We start from the raw sequence: 16394 nt of genomic DNA on the forward strand, positions 1-16394 counted from the left end.
GGAGTAGAATGTTTTCTTGCATCATGCCTGAGTCTCTTCATGTAAGTTGCTTTTTAGTTGCTGTTCTATGTAAAGATAATGTAGGCTCAAGTCTTGCCCCAGTTTAATCGCTGTCCGATGTCCAGTACAGATGAAAAAGATTGCTTGTGCTGTTTTGCATACTAGATAGATAGTTAAGGAGAAGTGGTCTTTTTTGTTCTGTGGTAACTGAAATTTAGAGGATGCAACTGATCTAGGTCTGTTAGAGCACTGTGGAATTTTTCACTGTATTTCCCTTTATTAATCAACTATGTGCACACACCACTCTATAAACATGCCAATGCTTCTAGAAATCAAGAAGTTGTATTTTTTGTCTTTAATGCTAACCAGTATACTTAGCTAGATCCTCACCCAAATAAATAAAGCTGTGTGCTCCACCACCTTTTTTACTGACTGGAATCTATCAAACAGTCAGGGTACTGGAAGGTATGAATTTCAATCCTTGTACTATTCACTATGCTCAAAATGTTGCTTATGAAAGCTAAACAGTTCAATGCCAGTGTAAAGCAACTGAATATAACAGGGCTTCAAACTATGATAAATATTTCACATATTATACATCTTTGTGATCTTCACTAGCTGGAGGGGGACAAATGGTTGAATGTAGAAGAATTAAACTATTTATAGATAAGTTCACTATTGCATGTCAAAATAGCAGACACAATGCAGCTGAAAAAATCTTCTTTTGACACTGAATGGAACACATGCATACTCAGCAAATAATGGTTCTTTGTCTCCTAGAAATTCTCCTGTTTGGCATTCACTGTGTTTCGACAACATGTTGGCAATTGTACATACTGTTGCCTGATAGAAAAGCATTTCTGCAAATATATGGAACTACTGTTAATGCTAAATCCTTTTCTGTAGCTCTTGCATCTGGAAGAAGCTGAAACCTTAAATAAGGCTCCAGGGATACTCCCAGGTATGGTGCCCTCACAAATTGCAGTTTGCTTATAATCTCCATGTAAATCATGGTAAATCTTTCTATGGCCACTAAAAAGGTTAGGGGTGAGCTGTGGACAGAAATGAAGAATACCAGAACATAACATCTGGCTGCTTTTTATTGAGAAAACATGAAAAAATATTATTTTAATATTCATAGGAAATAAGATCACAAAATGGCAGTCTCTATTCGAGTCTCACTGTCTTCTATAATTTTGTTTTGTTTTATTTTCAAATCTAGGTATTTAAAATTAAACACATCATTTCCTATTTTGTCACTAGTATGAAAGTTACTTCTATTACAGGCATTGAACACTTTTGAGTTCCTTGTAAACCAGTTGAAAATATCCACCACTAAGAAGAGAAATATTTATCAAGGCCATAAAATGGACTGTATAACTGCTAAACCTTGGCTCTTAGACTAGTTGGGTCTGTTATATTTATATTGTAGAACCAGCACATGTATCACAAGGAGATAATGTGATCTACTGAGGAATATTTATTCATTCTCTCAAGGCAAAGCAGTGTCCTAGTATTTCCCCCCTTAGACTGCTTTCCCAAAGTGGAACTTAATTTAGCAGTGCCAAGGAACCGCATCCCTAATGCGTTACCTAGTATTCCAGTGACTCCCAGCAGGTAGATTATCCTGAATGAAGTCTGCCCTATTTTACCTCTGTCATTCCTTTGGACTAGCATTTTACCCCAACACCAGAGATCTCCAGAAGGATTTATCCAAGTCATCACAATAGTATTAGAACTACAATGGTAAAAGAATTAAAAATATGTAATATTTTTGTAATAAATATAAGAAGTGGTTACAATTATTAGTTTTCTGTTTGAAGAGTGAATGGGTACATGCACATGCACTGAGCTCTTCCAGTTCATTTGAGTATTACAGACTTAATGGACTGCTGAAAATCAGGAAAAGGTCTCGGAAATTAATTTAAATCTGCTTCCATCGTAGCTTTTGGAAATTCCACCATTATCTTTAATGGAATGGGATCAAGCCAGGATTTGCATTTCCTGCCATGAGTCACTAAAAGCAATGGCTTGAGGCATTCAGACAAGGTCAGGCCCTGTGCGGAAACCTGTTTTGATAGTGACTGAGTAGAAGGGGGTGTAGAAACAGTGTCACATATCTAGTACCATGAAGCTGCTACATATAGGAGATGTTTTAGCTCTGATTTTGCATTTGACTTTTAGGTATAACAGCAAGAAATGTTAATTTGATCTCACTATTTGTTTTACATAGAAGTTTACATTTCTTTTCTACCTCTGGAATTATGTGTCAGTCTGTTGTCACTTGGAAAGGTGAGTGACAACACTTTCAACACCAGACAATGACTCTCCAGATTTCTGCAGTAGATCTTGATGTTTGAAATAGACTTGCAGAAGAAAACTAAATAGAACTGTCAGTTTTTCATATAAACACCTCTAGGGGGTATAAGCTTCTAGTATTACCGAGAAGGATATTTTCACATCATAAAAAGAGCTCAGCCTGAATTTTAAGCCAACTGTTTCGAATCTGGGTTCTCTTTTTTCAGCATCTTTCCTGAAATGATGCTTTATAGGAATGGATTAATATAGAAACTGCAATACTGGCCAACAAAATTGATGAGTGTCATTCAGTCCCATGTTTTAGAAGACAAGAAGTACTAGCTACCTCAGAGGAAGGTGTAAACAGTTCTTCAATCAGCAGTAATGAGATAACCTGCTCACAGGGGAACTTTGTTCCTGGTGCTCATTACTTAGAAGATACCTCATGGTTTAAGTTTTCAAAGACAGTTTTCTCCTTTCTTGAGGAATGAGGAAAGTTAGGTTGTTTGGAAGCATTCAGGGCTGCTCATTCTGTTAGAGGTAGACATAATCATGGTAGAGCTTTGGGAGGCTGAAATAAATCTGCACCACATTTATTAGCTTGCAGGTTATTACCAAGGTACTGTAAACCGAAGTTTCCTCATGCTTGACTGGATATCTTTGTAGATAATGCGGTAATTTTCTGTATTATTTTTATGAAGGATGTGTGTCTTTATTTATCTGTTTCATCCTGTGCTCATGGTTTTTTAATGGTGTAAACAAAGCTGAATTTTGCTGACTCAAAGAGGGGTCTAGTGAATCCTAGCAGAAGGAAGAAACAAGGTGTAGGGAGAGGGCAGAACTAAAATAGAGTATGGTAGGAGAGCATTAGTCATGAGTTGGAGAAACCATGAGCGGACCTGAAGGTCATCAGGATACTGGTTTTAGTTCTTGGGGAAAAGGAATCTACCTTGACCTTAACAGGCTGGAGAAATGGGCTGACAGGAACCTTATGAAGTTCAACAAGGAGAAATGCAAAGTCTTACACCTAGGGAAGAACAACTCCATGCACCAGTATATGCTGGGGGCCATCCAGCTGGAAAGAGCTTGGCAGAAAAAGGACCCAGGGGTCCTGGTAGACACTAAGGGATCCTGGTAGACTCTAAGTTGAACATGAACCAACAATATGCCCTTGCAGTAAAGAAGGATAATGGTATCTTGGGCTGCATTAAGAAGAGTGTTACCAGCAGGTTAAGGGAAGTAACCCTTCCCCTCTACTCAGCACTGGTGAGGCCACACCTGGAGTACTGTGTCCAGTTCTGGACTCCTCAGTACAAGAGAGACATGGACATACTGGAGAGAGTCCAATGAAGGCCACAAAGATGATTAAGGGACTGGAGCATTTCTCATATGAGGAAAGACTGAGAGAGCCGTGATTGTTTAGCCTGGAGAATTAAAGTCTCAGGTTAGTTTTTATTAATGTGTATAAATACCTGAAGGAAGGGTGTAAAGAGGACAGAGCCAGGCTCTTTTCAGTGGTGCCCAGTGACAGGACCAGAGGCATTGGGCACAAACTGAGACACAGGAAGTTCCACCTGAACATCAGGAAACACTTTTTTGCTGTGCAGACAACTGAACACTGGCACAGGTTGCCCAGAGAGGCTGTGGAGTCTCCATCCTTGGAGATACTCAAAAGCGGGTCACGGTCCTGGGCAACTGGTTCTAGGTGGCTTGCTTGAGCAGGGGGGTTGGAGCAGATGACCTCTAGAGGTCTCTTCCAACCTCAACAATTCTATGATTCTGTGTTCTAGAATCTGTATTCCACGTGTATTTAGATGTCCAAACAGTGCAGGTTCCTACACTTTATTTTTGAATTTATAAGCTTAAAGATCAAGGAAGGGGGAAGAAGGGGATCCATCATTGTCAATCTTGAGTATCTAGAAGTGGGAAGTTCAATTAGAATCTGTCCCAGTGTTCTTTAGGGTAAGATCTCCAGTACATGTGAAAAGGCATCTCTGGATTCAATTCTGCTTTCATAGAATCATAGAATCATTTATGTTGGAAAAGACCCCTAAGACCATCGAGTCCAACTGTTAGCCTAGCACTGCCAAGTCCACCACTAAACCATGTCCCTAAGTGCCTCATCTACATGTCTCTTAAATACCTCCAGGGATGGGGACTCAACCACTTCCCTGGGCAGCCTGTGCCAATGCTTGACAACCCTTTCAGTGAAGAAATTTTTCCTAATACCAATCTAAACCTCCCCTGGCACAACTTGAGGCCATTTCCTCTTGTCCTATCACTTGTTACTTGGGAGAAGAGACCGACACCCACCTCGCTACAACCTCCTTTCAGGGAGTTGTAGAGAGCTATAAGGTCTCCCCTCAGCCTCCTTTTCTTCAGGCTAAAAAACCCCAGTTCCCTCAGCCGCTCCTCGTAAGACTTGTGCTCTAGACAGAGCTTCACGAAGCTTCACCAGCTTCGTTGCCCTTCTCTGGACACGCTCCAGCACCTCAACATCCTTCTTGTAGTGAGGGGCCCAAAACTGAACACAGGATTCGAGGTGCGGCCTCACCAGTGCCGAGTACAGGGGCACGATCACTTCCCTACTCCTGCTGTCCACACTATTTCTGATACAGGCCAGGATGCCATTGGCCTTCTTGGCCGCCTGGGCACACTGCCGGCTCATGTTCAGCCGGCTGTCGACCAACACCCCCAGGTCCTTTTCCAACAGGCAGCTTTCCAGCCACTCTTCCCCAAGCCTGTAGCGTTGCATGGGGTTGTTGTGGCCCAGGTGCAGGACCCGGCACTTGGCCTTGTTGAACCTCATACAACTGGTCGGCCCATCGATCCAGCCTGTCAAGATCCCTCTCTAGAGCCTTCCTACCCTCGAGCAGATCAACACTGCCACCCAACTTGGTGTTGTCTGCAAACTTACTGAGGGTGCACTCGATCCCCTCGTCCAGGTCACTGATAAAGATATTACCCAGAACTGGCCCCAATACTGAGCCCTGGGGAACACCACTTGTGACTGGCTGCCAACTGGATTTAACTTCATTCACCAAAACTTTTTGGGCCTGGCCAACCAGCCAGTTTTTTACCCATGGAAGAGTACACCCATCCAAGCCTGAGCAGCCAGTTTCTCCAGGAGAATGCTGTAGGAAATTATGTCAAAGGCTTTATTAAAGTCTAGGTAGACCACATCCACAGCCTTTCCCTCAGCCACTAAGCAGAACACATTGTCATAGAAGGAGATCAGGTTAGTCAAGCAGGACCCACCTTTCATAAACCCATACTGACTGGGCCTGATCACCTGGTTGTCCTGTACATGCTGCATGATGACACTCAAGATGATCTGCTCCATAACCTTCCCCGGCACTGAAGTCAGACTGACAGGCCTGTAGTTCCCTGGATCCTTCTTCCGGCCCTTCTTGTAGATGGGTGTCACATTTGCTAACCTCCAGTCAACTGGGACCTCCCTGGTTAGCCAGGACTGCTTATAGATGATGGAAAGTGGCTTGGTGAGCACTTCCGCCAGCTCCCTCATTACCCTTGGTTGGATCCCATTTCTGAGTTGATACATAACATAATAGTCTTCAGGAAGACAAATAACTTCACATTTCAGAAGAAATAAAACCACTGAGAGTCCCTCTGTTCATAAACCGTGGTTAGACCTTACCCAAATCCTTTTCCATCAGGGCCCAAATTTTCTGATCCCTTTTTTTGCTTGTTGTCAGTAATTATTTTGCTCTTACAGAGTTTCTGTTCTCAGATAAGAAGCAGGTTTTCCCAAAGATGACATGAAAGAATGTTCTTTTGCTATGTGCAGCTGAGAGAATGTCAGTAAATAATACCACTCTCATGAGAATTCTTATTTTGTTATGAAACTGTCACTTTGCAAATCCAGGAGTTTGATTAACTTCTGATAACAACTAAGATAGGAGTTTCTTAGTTAAACTAAACTTGAGAGTTCTTAAGAGTTTTTTGTTGACCCTTGAAGAACAGGCTTCATACTCCTTTAAGGAAATCTATTCTCTTAAATCTCTTAGGTACTTTAAAAAATCCCTCTGAGAACATGTAATCATTATTAATTCTTCATAACATAAAAGCATATATGAACAAGTATGCTGAGTCAGACCAGAAGTCCATCTTGCCCAACTACTTGTCTGTAACACTGGACAAAAGCCAATGTGCACATAAGACTGTAACAAAGAAGCAACTATAGTGATAATTCCCCAGAACAATCTCCTAGCTTTCAACAGTGTGCAGCTCAGGAACCTCGTGGTCCAGTGCTAGTTTCTATACACCTCTATTGGTGCAATCCTCTGTTCCATGAACTTGTGCAACCTCCTTTGAATCCAGAAAAAAATTACCATCTACAATAACTTTTTGGTAAGTAGTTTCACATCTTTAACAAACTGTGAAAAGGATGATACATTATTTTGCATTTTCTGAACTTGTTATCTGCTAACTTCATTTAATGGCACCCCTCAAATTTGTACTGGGGTGGTCCTTGAGATATCAGTCTATAATCACCCTCTGTTTGCCTTTTTTAAATAATTACAGTAGAAGATTCACTGATGCATTGTTTTCTGCCACACACGTGGTAGTTCCAAAATCCAATTGCTTTTGAAGTTTGCTAATTACATTATCTGCCTAATATTCTCTATGTATTTCTGCTTAGAATAAATGATAGTTTGGTTCTTGTTTTAACATTAATAACATTTGTTGTAGTTCAACAATTGTTCTGCTTCAAAGTGAATAATTCTTGAATATAAAACTCTAAGATACACTCTATGCCTCCACATTGAGAAGTATTTTGGAGGTAAACAGATCAAACTAATTAATACAAATATTCCTCTGCATAGGGATTCCAGTTAGACAATAAGAATCCTTATTTATAAATGACAAAAAAATTCTGTATACATATCAGATATTAAAAAGTCAATGATCCCTAAAGTGGTATTTAAAAGTGCTATGTAGCATTCAGTACTATTTTTTATTTACTGGTGTATATTGTCAGATTGTAAGAAGACTTATGAATTACAAAGTTTAATCATACAATATACAAATAAGAAGATGGCCTGTACCAAAAGTGTGATTACAGCCTAAAGCAAGAAAGAGCAGATCAATATGGCAGTCAGCTGGGAAGAAGCACCAGACAATACTGAGATACTAGTGGTTAGTTTAATAAGCAATTGCTTTAGCACAACAGCTAGCCAACTATTGCAGAGTATTGTCATATGAAATGAGAAAAATACCAAAGACTTTTTCATCGAAGATTGTGTGAGAAAACCAATTGCGCAGCTGAACTCTGTAGAACAATGCAAAAAATAGGAGTACACTTCTTCTATCATTATCCATTTTATTTTTATAAGCATCATGGGAAACTAATTATGATGACAGCTGTGATAAGTCTTCGTTAAAAATTGTACTGATTATCACTTGTTTCAGATTACCCATATGAGGAATAACTAGAAAGAAAAATAAACCTGTTTCTACATGCACAATACAGCCTAGTGTCTTGTTAATTCACTCTAACAGCTCTTTAAAAAGAATTGAATTCAGTGAATAATCAAATGAAAACTATATTGGTAAGAAACAACTTTGCTTCTAGAAATATGATTTGTATCCATAGAATGATCAGAATTATTTTATGTTGTTCATTATATGCATTGCACTTCCCACCTAAGTAACTTTCAAAATACCTTCAGGAATTCACTGTTTAGTGTATGAACTTCTGTGTCTTCCATGGTGGGGGTGGAGGTTGGCAATGGATGTCCGTGTATATATGTGAACATTTAGCACATTGCCCATAAGCAGAATTCAGTGTTGGAATGGAATAACAGATGACTGAAAGAGGAAAGACATCTGTATATATTTGAAACCTCAGTGATTATTTATCTTGGCATTTGTTCATAACTATTAGAATGAAAGTACCTCTTCCATAAAAAGTCAACTAATTTTTTAAATGAAATTGAAGGATTATTTATTAGATCCTTATCAAACATTAACCTTTTTAATGTATTGTAGAGACAGCCAAAGTGCCTCCAATATTTAATTAAAAAGCATGCATGTTTTTCCTAATCTTCTTTTATGAATGGTCTTTCATTTAGTGGGCTCCTTTGAATATTACAAGAAATGGCACACCTCTTCGTAGGGAAGGAATAATCAACTGAAAAATCACTTCTTAAATCACTTGGATTTCCCCTAGAAGTCTTCTTAGTAAGTATGTCTTATTTTGACCAAACAATTTGGGGTTTAGAGTTATCACATCCTGACAGAGTTAACAGAGCTGAATTTTTATTAATTACAAGCAATCAGAGCAAAATTTTCAGGCAAATAATCGAAATATGACTTGATCTATAAAGGCCCTTAGATACCCTGTATCTTATATATATGAACAGATTTCTTTCTTCCTCATGACGTGTAGGAAATAGTGCTCTCACTGCTCTACAGCTGAGAACTTGGGCCAAGGGTAAACAGAGTGGCTGGGTAACGTTACCTGACTGCCTCAATCAGAAATTGAACCCAGCTTTTCCAAGTCTGAAACCACAAGACTGTCCGTCCTTCCTAAATAAATGGGCTTGCAATAGGTATTTCCACATGCTTTGTGTTTGTACTACTCCAGAATCATTCACAAAATATATGACATCTACAAAATAATCCAAATTCCTTACCACAATTTCTGTCTGATATGAAACTAACTGCTTTTTTTTTGGTATATAATATAGCCTTTCAACCTTTTTTTCATATTCTCACTCGTTTTAAAACATATCTTGTTCCATAGCAGAGATTATATGTGGCATGAGTTCAAGCCAGCTCTGTATAAACTACACAGTATCTTTCAAACATATGAAATATATTTGATCAACTATCTGCGAAATATGATTTTTCCATATGGGTTAGTTTTCACATAAGGGAGTTTAGTGTTTCTATGGAGAACATAATATGCTCAGACAAATATAATAGGTAAAGAGTTGCAAACCACAGAGTGGGAGAAGCAGGTGTCCAGCTGGATTTTCACATAGGAAGGTCTTGAAGGTCACTGGTAGTGATGAGGTCTCAGAGATTCCCAAATCCTCATAAAGCTATTCCTTCCTTTCCCAATACACTAATCTCCTACTGCTCTCGATAATCCAGTGACTCAGGAAGTAAGGCCTGTTTTTTCCCTTTTGTTTGTCAGAAGCAGACTAAATGACCGCAATTTTCTGAATTACCATTTATTAGGGCAGAACAAGAGTATTCACAAAGGTCATCACCCAGAAGAATATTCATTCATTGATGTATCAATATTTGTCTTCCTGCTGTCAGACTAGACTCTCCTGAGAATAAAAACATAATGGTAGTAAAATTTACAGCCAGGTATGGCTTTCCCCACTGTCCTAAAATGGGAGCACAGACAATTTGATATCCTTGTCCGGCAGAGAACTGAGTGATGTCAGCCCGTTATAAAGGGAATACTTGATGGTCACTTCCTTCTGCTTTCCATTTCCCACAAAGTGATGGCTTCCATCCAGATGAGTTGGTTGATCTTTGTCAGTTGTGTTTTACTCTCTCTTACCTTTCTTTCTGCTTATGTGATACAGTTCTGGTTATGATTCACAAGAAGGGTTTGCTTGGTGTTTTCCTCCACCTGGAGTTCTCTTTGTAAATTATCCTTCACCTCCTGATGTCCCCAGTTCCCTTCAATTAAGGATTGTTTCCACAAAAGAGAATGCAATCACTGCAGGGAATTGTCTGAGTGAGAAGATCCTAGAAACAAATAAAATAACCTTCTTTGATCATTTTACTACTGTTATTTCTCATTCTTAATGCAGCAGACTTGGAATAGCTTGTGAAGATTAATGAATACTAAAGTTACTATGTTAATTGAGCATTGTAAATATTACTACTCTTTGGGTTCATAGAAGTAATATATTAAGAACACTGTACAGACACACAGTGGTTTTCAGATAGCCCCCTCTATCAGCAGCATAGCCATTTGGCAGGCTTTGATGTTTTCAGATTTAGCCTTTGGTAAATCTGCATCTGGTTTTTCCCAGTAAAAATTGGCTGAGAGGAGGAACAGTGAATATATTTTCTCACATATAATCAGATAACACACATCCCTCCAGAAGTATTGCTCTTTGAAAGTAAGATGAGCAGATAACCCACATCTCAAATCAACTGGGATGTGAGAAATCACAGGCAGGGACACTGTTGGGGAAGAGGGAGCAGGTCCAGGATATAAGAAACAGCAAGATACTGCGGTAAATATCTCATGCATTAGCTGAATATGCATGTAATTCACACTGTGTCTGTTAAGAAGTTCTGCTGTTAAGCAGTTCTAAATGGCTATGAATGAAAGTACAGCATCAGGTTAAAAAATACTTTCAACCTCAAACCAGAAGAGAGCTGAAATGGAACAGATTGGCAACCAGATCCCTGTAAGTGAGGAAACTTAGCTGATGGGGGCCTTTGTTTTGTGTTGGCAGGACTCAAGAAAGATGTGCAAGACAGTATTTTCTGCTTCAGAATAGTTATTCACTTCCACATTTTGTTATAGGATAAGTATAGTAACTGTCTTTCACTTATGATAACAATAAATTACAGGTAAATTAGTTCACTTAGTTAAACAGTGGAAACAATAATAAATTCTACCACATACAGAGTGGAGGTACACGCCTTTGCTCAAAACAATGGCATATTAATGACATCTTATGTCCTTGACTCTATTTTTCTTAAGTTTGTGTGCTTATTAGGAAGAATTGGGGAAAAAATCAAAGAAATAGAAGAGCAGAAAAAGTAAAATAAGAAAAAACATGCTTAAAATAAATACTCAGAATGTGACTCTGAGAAAAGTTGTGAGAAACCAAACATCTGATTTCAGTGCTGCCTGGAAATAAGTTCAATATTTAAGCAAAATTTTTGTTGTTGTGTTGTTGTTTCTAGTTATTTGACTCCTGTTATATTGAGGGAAACAAATTTTTGATCATTCTTTGTAAATAATAAGAATTACATTTAAAGAGAAAAAGAAAATGAGAAAAATAAAAATAAAAATAAACAGAAAAAGAAAAATACAAAAAAGAAATAAAAAAAATAAAAATAGAAAGAGAAAAAGAAAGAGAAAGAAAGAGAAAGAAAGAAAAAGGAAAAGGAAAAGGAAAAGGAAAAGGAAAAGGAAAAGGAAAAGGAAAAGGAAAAGGAAAAAGAAAAGGAAAAGGAAAAGGAAAAGGAAAAGGAAAAGGAAAAGGAAAAGGAAAAGGAAAAGGAAAAGGAAAAGGAAAAGAGAAAGAGAGAAAGAAAAAAGAAAAAGGAAAAAGAAAAAGAAAAGGAAAAGGAAAAGGAAAAAGGAAAAGGAAAAGGAAAAAAGAAAAAGGAAAAAGGAAAAGGAAAAGAAGGAAAAAAAAGAGTGTCATTCTACCTTCTTCAAATTCTTCCTCCAAACAGAAAATATCCACAAAGCCATGAATTTGGTTAAATACTTGAAACAGGAGGGATAACAAAGTGGTGATTTTGGTTGTGTTGGTCACTATGGTTATTATTGTTACTTGTACAGAACAGATAAAACATACTGGTTGTATTACTGCTGGGTGACCCTGGGGGCATGTGGCACAACATGGTACCTGTCACACAACTGAGCTCTCTTCTCCACCCAGCAGGGGTACAACCAAATTGCCTATTGGGAACAACATCTTCTATCCCCAGTCCGTTCCTGTAAGTATGGAGAGTCCTAGTGGACAAAGGGCCAAAACTATAAGAGGGCATGCATTAACAATTAGGCATTGTGGAGAACTGTGAGCCGGGACCTGAGCCCAAACCTTGGCTCTTGTTCACTTACTAGCACAGACTAGCAAAACCCCATGAGCCCCAGGTTTTCAAAGTAAGGAGCTGTAGGTGGCCAACTCAGTTTGGCTGAGCAGAATAAGAGCAACTAAGATACTGCCACCCTTATTTTTGAGTGAATAGTTCACTCCAAGAGAGATGAAGGCCTGAGGTCATATCTTGAAATGGTGTCCACTCCAATAGCCCAGTTCAAAGAGACTGACCTATGGCAAAAAAAGAAAACTGAAGGCTGAACCGTGATGTTAGTGTTAGTGTCTCTCAAAGGTCCTAGGCACTATACAGCTGGCTCAAAAACTTTGAATAAGTAACTTTTCACAAAATGGAAATTCTTATATTCTACTGGATAGTCATTGTAAACACATCTTATTATGCGAGTAAGAAAAACAAGACCAAAAGTCATAACTACTACTACTATTACTACTAAAATCTATCATATAAATATTTATTTACGCAGTTGTGTGTCTTCTATTATCATCATCATTGCCACAGCTGGGTATATTATTTGCAGATGTTGTATGAATTCAAGAGCATTGTAACTATTTTGAAGAAAAAGTTGTCCCCTATAACTGCCAAAGCTTTTTCTCTTCTCTGACTTGACCCAGCTAATGTTTATAGCAATCTAGGATATTAAAGATGGAAAAAGAGTTTTGCTGTTATTTCCTTAAGAGTTTATCACCTATCTTATTTATAAATAGAAGGTTTGCTACAAGGCAATGGCACATAAGGTCTGTTGAGATTTTTCTAACCTTAGGCAGGCTGCAGGGTGGATGATAGGTTTGCCTCTTCAAATACGGTGTTGATGATATCTATCAACAAAGTCACTAAGAATATGGACATCTTTCACCAGGCACGATAGACACGAGCCTAAAACAGTGACAGTGACTCAGATTTCCTTTAGCACTTCTTGTACACCTTACTTTCTGGTGTGCTGAATACTTGGAAAGAAGTTGGTATGTGTTTTGACCATGTCTCAGTAGATGGTTGCTGCTGCCTTGGGTTGTATTTCAGATGTGGTAATTGCTCTTTAAGAAGTGTATTTTTGTACTTCACTAATGTGGAGTTAGGCTCCAGGGTAGCTTGCATTCAGATTGTATTGAAAAGCAAGAGAGGATTGTTTGCTCTCAGTCTCAGCTGTGCAGAAAGGTTGTAGTAACTTGTGGAGGATTTTATTTTCATCTGATTGTGTTTTCTATTGAGGCTCCCTCCGGAGCAACAGAAGTGATAGCTGCATATTCTACAAGTAAATCCAAAGCTCTTGAGAGGCAGCCACCTGGTAGGGCTTGAATTTTTGAACGTTACATCTGCAGTACAGTGCAATACTTTACCACGTGTAAAACAAATGTACAGGAACAAGAAAATCAATAAGTATCACAGAAATATGCAGTATGATTTGGATAGAAACATTCAGATCTTGACATCTTAATAAAATATGTGAAAAGGGAAACACTCTTCACACTGTGACTTTAGGCATCTAGTTTAGGTGGCTAAATAATACCCTAGGCGTTCTTCTCCACTCAGCAGAGCTCCCGGTCACCAGTTCACCACTTCAAGCACCTCATCTGCATAGTTCAGTTGAAATGGTGTGAATTCTTTACATTGTCTCAGGCCTTCACCTTGTATGAGAATTATGAGATATGGGATGAGGAATATCCCTTTAAAATTATTGTGGCTCTTTCCCAGTGATAGACTTAGACATTTTGTTTTACAGACCTAAGTGGGGAAGGAACATGCTTATGTAGCGCACACACACTATTTTGTGGAAACATTATTCTGCTAAGAACTATGCTTCTGTGGCAGGGGGTTGCTGTAGAGTAGAACAGGTATGCATGCAGTAATTTATTACCTAGACTGAGGCTTGGATACCTGCATGCCGGTTCATTCTTTGATGCAGATTCTCCTTTCCTTGAAACAGCAGAGAATGATGCTTTTGGAGCAAGACTTTTTCAGAGGTTCATAAACAAGCAGTGACAGTTTTGCTTGGGATTTTTTGTGAGATTGCTTTTCTAAGTGGTGTGTACTGGCCTTGTTATGTGGGTATCAGCTCTGGAATTACCACCAGTACCAAAACATCTAATGAATTTCCTTAACATGACACATGCAAACAAAGGTGGGTCAAGAGCTTATTCACAAGCAGCTTACTTGTTCCTTCAGTAGGAGATGGATGGGGAGACAGGGCAGCAGTTTCCTTATTAATCCTCACTGATTAAGCAGGGTCCTTGCTCTGTTGTTAAAAAGTTCTTCTGTTAAGCTCTAAATAGCAATGTCAGGCCACACAGTGACAAGCATGTGACAGTCATCTTTACTGACCATGGATTTCCTCCAGTATTACACAGAGATGAGAAGGTTTTGGAATAGGCTCTACTTCCTTGACACTGAAATGCCAAGCAGCAAAAGGTCAGCAGACAACAGCATGGTAAATCGCAAACAGTGATAATATTTCTACTTACAGGGTGACAGACACAACAGGGAAAGCTTCTGTGCCAGCTGGCAGAAGCAGGTCATGGAGGAGGGATACCTTGGGTCTTGGCAGGGGCATGGCAGGGGAAAGCAACTAGGGAGTGGTAACGGAATCTGCCACGTGTCCAAGGCATTAGAGATGAGATTTCTTCAGCTATAAACTTACTGACATGCTAAGAACTGTACCAAGATCGCATTTGGTACTGGGGCACCTGGATCCTACAAAAGATTTATATTGGCAGTATGTTGATCTTCCTACTCTGACCTACACTTTGCCTCCATTTATCCATTTGGATAAAAACATCTCACAGAAGAATGAACAAATCTAACTATTGTAGAAGCAGAAGATTATTATTGTTTCAAAACATATTTGTCAGGAACAAAAGATTCAATCCCAAACTTAGTATGGTAAAATTCCACATTGCTGTCAGCAGGTTTAGGGGTAGGACTGCAATAGGATACAGGCCATCTTGGCAAAACTCCCCAGTTGTTTTAAGGAGAAAGTGGAATTGTACAGGGAACTTTTGGTCAGCTTTTCCCAAGAAGTCTGGAGAACTTATTCCCACCTGGGGGAACTTGGTCCTACCAACTAATTTGGAGAACAGGAAAAAGGAAATTGCACACTGGCGGGGTTTACGCTAGACAATGGAGCAATCTCCTTATTGCTTAAACATGCAAGCTGCATACTTTCTACTTTACCTCTCTTTTGTTGTGGAACCCCCTCCCTCCCCAAAAAAGCTGAATAAACATGAAAGATCAGCGGACATATTATGTTTTACACAACAGAGCGTGGCTTTATAGGGCTTTGTTACATCTTGAAAAGATTAAGTGCACCTGCATGTGAAGAATCCCTATCCCTCTGAATAATCAGGCAAAGGCACCTCCGTTACCAGGGCACGGGCAAAGGACACGGTTGGGCTGCAGGTTTATAACAAAGCTTGTTTAACCAAGACTGGATCTTCTAATTTGTGAGGAGCAAGGCTGCCATCCAGCGGCTTTTCTCCAGTACAAAACTGAATTTAGCAGCAACAGGGTGGAGAAAATGTTCATGTTATCTTGGTTTAAATGGGGATCTGTTCATTTGCTAATTTCTTCTTTTTTTTTTTTTTTTGTTTTAACCTTTAACCTAGATAACACACTAGCTGCAAACTACATTGAGAAAAGAAAGGTTATTAGCTTATTTTAAATCATCACTAGCTTTTGTTCTTGTTGACTTGGATTTGAAATGTATAACTTGATAATCATTCTGCCTACATGAAACTGTAGATAAGCATAAAATAATTTTTAAAAAAAGCCTCATAGCTGAATTAATAGTGTTCCATTAATGTACACATCACATTTTAAATTGGAAGTCGTATTTATAAGCTTAATTCAAAGCTCATGAGAATCATTTCATCCTTCAACAGACTTGGAATCCGGCCCTGTTTGAATAAAAAGGAAATTTGAAGTTATGCAATCTGGAGGAAAATTATCATGCATATTACAAACATTCATCTCTAGGGACCGACAGATCATCAGGTAGCATTAGAAGGAAATTTCCTGATGTTTATCCCCTTGCAGATCCCACTCAAACATAAATGTTTTTATCTACTGAAAAGCCGAAGCTCAGGCTGGTGAATAAGGCAGAAGGGTAATCTGCTCCTGAGGCAAATCATATAAGTTCCCTTTGCTTCCATTTCCCCTCTGTCTAAAACAGGGATAATGCTCATCTAGCTTGCAGGCAATATGAGAGATTCAATACACTGTGAATTACAAAGGATTTCAAGCTCCTCAGAAACAAGAGAGTATTTGTGTACTTCTTGATACTGTTTATACAAGACATAAATCTATCA

This window comes from Aptenodytes patagonicus, chromosome 1 (assembly GCF_965638725.1).
Source record: "Aptenodytes patagonicus chromosome 1, bAptPat1.pri.cur, whole genome shotgun sequence".
NCBI classification, from domain to species: domain Eukaryota; kingdom Metazoa; phylum Chordata; class Aves; order Sphenisciformes; family Spheniscidae; genus Aptenodytes; species Aptenodytes patagonicus.